This window comes from Podarcis tiliguerta (genome assembly GCF_965153285.1).
Source record: "Podarcis tiliguerta genome assembly, chromosome: W".
Lineage (NCBI taxonomy): Eukaryota > Metazoa > Chordata > Lepidosauria > Squamata > Lacertidae > Podarcis > Podarcis tiliguerta.
In genome coordinates, this window is record NC_139552.1 from 22,215,613 (window position 1) to 22,218,112 (window position 2,500).

A 2,500-nucleotide genomic window follows, 5' to 3' on the forward strand; every position below is an offset into this window, starting at 1 on the left:
TCTTCCTTAATTGATCGACTGATTGATTGATCGGTAGATTGATTGAGAGCCGCCATTTTCTCCAGGAAAAGATTTTCCCTGTCTTTCCTTCTTTTTTTCCTTCTATTTGCCTCCCTTCCTCTTCCTTACTCTCATTTCCTTTCATTTGCCCTCTTTTCCTCTTATCTGTCCTCCCTTTTCCTCATATTTGCTCTCACTTCATTTTCCCTCTTGTTTCCTCTCTTTTCCTTTCCCTTGCTCTCTTTTCCTTTCATTTGCCCTCACTTCCTTTTCTTTGCACTCATTTCCTTTCATCTGCCCTCTCTTTTCCTCTTCTTTGCCCTCTCTTTTCCCATCATTTCCTCTTATTTGCCCTCTCTTTTCCTCTCATTTCCGCTCTCTTTTCCCCTCTTTTCCTCTTCTTTGCACTCTCACTTCCTTCCATTTGCCCTCTCACTTCCTCTTATTTGCCCTCTCACTTCCTTTCCTTTGCCCTCTCTTTTCCTTTTTTTCTCTCTCACTTCCTCTCGTTTCCCCTCATTTCCTCTTATTTGCACTCTCACTTCCTTTTATTTGCCCTCTCTTTCCCCCCTTTTCCTCTTATTTGCACTCTCACTTCCTTTTATTTGCCTTCTCTTTTCCCCTCTTTTCCTCTTATTTGCACTCTCACTTCCTTTTATTTGCCCTCTCTTTCCCCTCTCACTTCCTCTTATTTGCCCTCTCACTTCCTTTCACTTGCCCTCTCTTTTTCCCTCTTTTCCTCTTATTTGCACTCTCACTTCCTCTCATTTCCCCTCTCTTTCCCCTCTTTTCCTCTTATTTGCACTCTCACGTCCTTTTATTTGCCCTCTCCTTCCTTCTCAACCTTGATTGACGGACTCACTTCCTTTCATTTCCCCTCTTTTTTCCTCTTTGTTTTCTCACTTCCTTTCATTTTTCCTCATTTCCTCTTCTTTGCCCTCTCACTTCCTCTCGCTTCCCTCATTTCCTCTTATTTGCCCTCTCACTTCCTCTTATTTGCCCTCTCACTTCCTTTCATTTGCCCTCCCTTTTCCTCTCACTTCCTCTTATTTGCCCTCACTTCCTCTCGCTTCCCCTCATTTCCTCTTATTTGCCCTCTCCCTTCCTCTCTTCCCCTCATTTCCTCTTATTTGCCCTCTCACTCCCACTTATTTGCCCTCTCACTTCCTTTCATTTGCCCTCCCTTTTCCTCTCACTTCCTCTTATTTGCCCTCTCACTTCCTTTCATTTGCCCTCCCTTTTCCTCTCACTTCCTCTTATTTGCCCTCTCACTTCCCCTCGCTTCCCCTCATTTCCTCTTATTTGCCCTCTCACTTCCTCTTCTTTGCCCTCTCACTTCCTTTCATTTGCCCTCACTTCCTCATATTTGCCCTCTCACTTCCTCTTATTTGCCCTCTCACTTCCTTTCATTTGCCCTCCCTTTTCCTCTCACTTCCTCTTCTTTGCCCTCTCACTTCCTCTTCTTTGCCCTCTCACTTCCTCTTCTTTGCCCTCTCACTTCCTTTCATTTGCCCTCCCTTTTCCTTTCACTTCCTCTTCTTTGCCCTCTCACTTCCTTTCATTTGCCCTCCCTTTTCCTCTTATTTGCACTCTCATTTCCTCTTCTTTGCCCTCTCACTTCCTCTTCTTTGCCCTCTCACTTCCTTTCATTTGCCCTCCCTTTTCCTCTCACTTCCTCTTCTTTGCCCTCTCACTTCCTTTCATTTGCCCTCCCTTTTCCTCTCACTTCCTCTTATTTGCCCTCTCACTTCCTTTCATTTGCCCTCCCTTTTCCTCTCACTTCCTCTTATTTGCCCTCTCACTTCCTCTTCTTTGCCCTCTCACTTCCTCTTCTTTGCCCTCTCACTTCCTTTCATTTGCCCTCCCTTTTCCTCTCACTTCCTCTTATTTGCCCTCTCATTTCCTCTTATTTGCCCTCTCACTTCCTCTTATTTGCCCTCTCATTTCCTCTTATTTGCCCTCTCATTTCCTCTTATTTGCCCTCTCACTTCCTTTCATTTCCCCTTTTTTCCTCTTTGTTTTCTCACTTCCTTTCATTTTTCCTCATTTCCTCTTCTTTGCCCTCTCACTTCCTCTTCTTTGCCCTCTCACTTCCTTTCATTGCCCTCTCACTTCCTCTCGTTTCCTTCCATTTGCCCTCTCACTTCCTCTTATTTGCCCTCTCACTTCCTCTCATTTGCCCTCTCTTTTCCCCTCTTTTCCTCTTATTTGCCCTCTCATTTCCTCTTATTTGCCCTCTCACTTCCTTTTATTTGCCCCCTCTTTTCCTCTTATTTGCCCTCTCACTTCCTTTCATTGCCCTCTCACTTCCTCTCGTTTCCTTCCATTTGCCCTCTCACTTCCTCTTATTTGCCCTCTCACTTCCTCTCATTTGCCCTCTCTTTTCCCTCTTTTCCTCTTATTTGCCCTCTCATTTCCTCTTATTTGCCCTCTCACTTCCTTTTATTTGCCCCCTCTTTTCCTCTTATTTGCCCTCTCACTTCCTTTTATTGCCCTCTCA

General features: G+C 44.8%; 1 protein-coding gene across 1 annotated transcript in view; it reads left to right on the top strand.

Moving 5' to 3' along the window:
* The window catches only part of LOC310668801 (spectrin alpha chain, non-erythrocytic 1), a gene marked incomplete at its 3' end in the record, with an annotated part of 199,549 nt that overhangs the window by 27,951 nt on the left and 169,098 nt on the right, over positions 1 to 2,500 (top strand). The gene's annotated exons all lie outside the window — the stretch shown is intronic.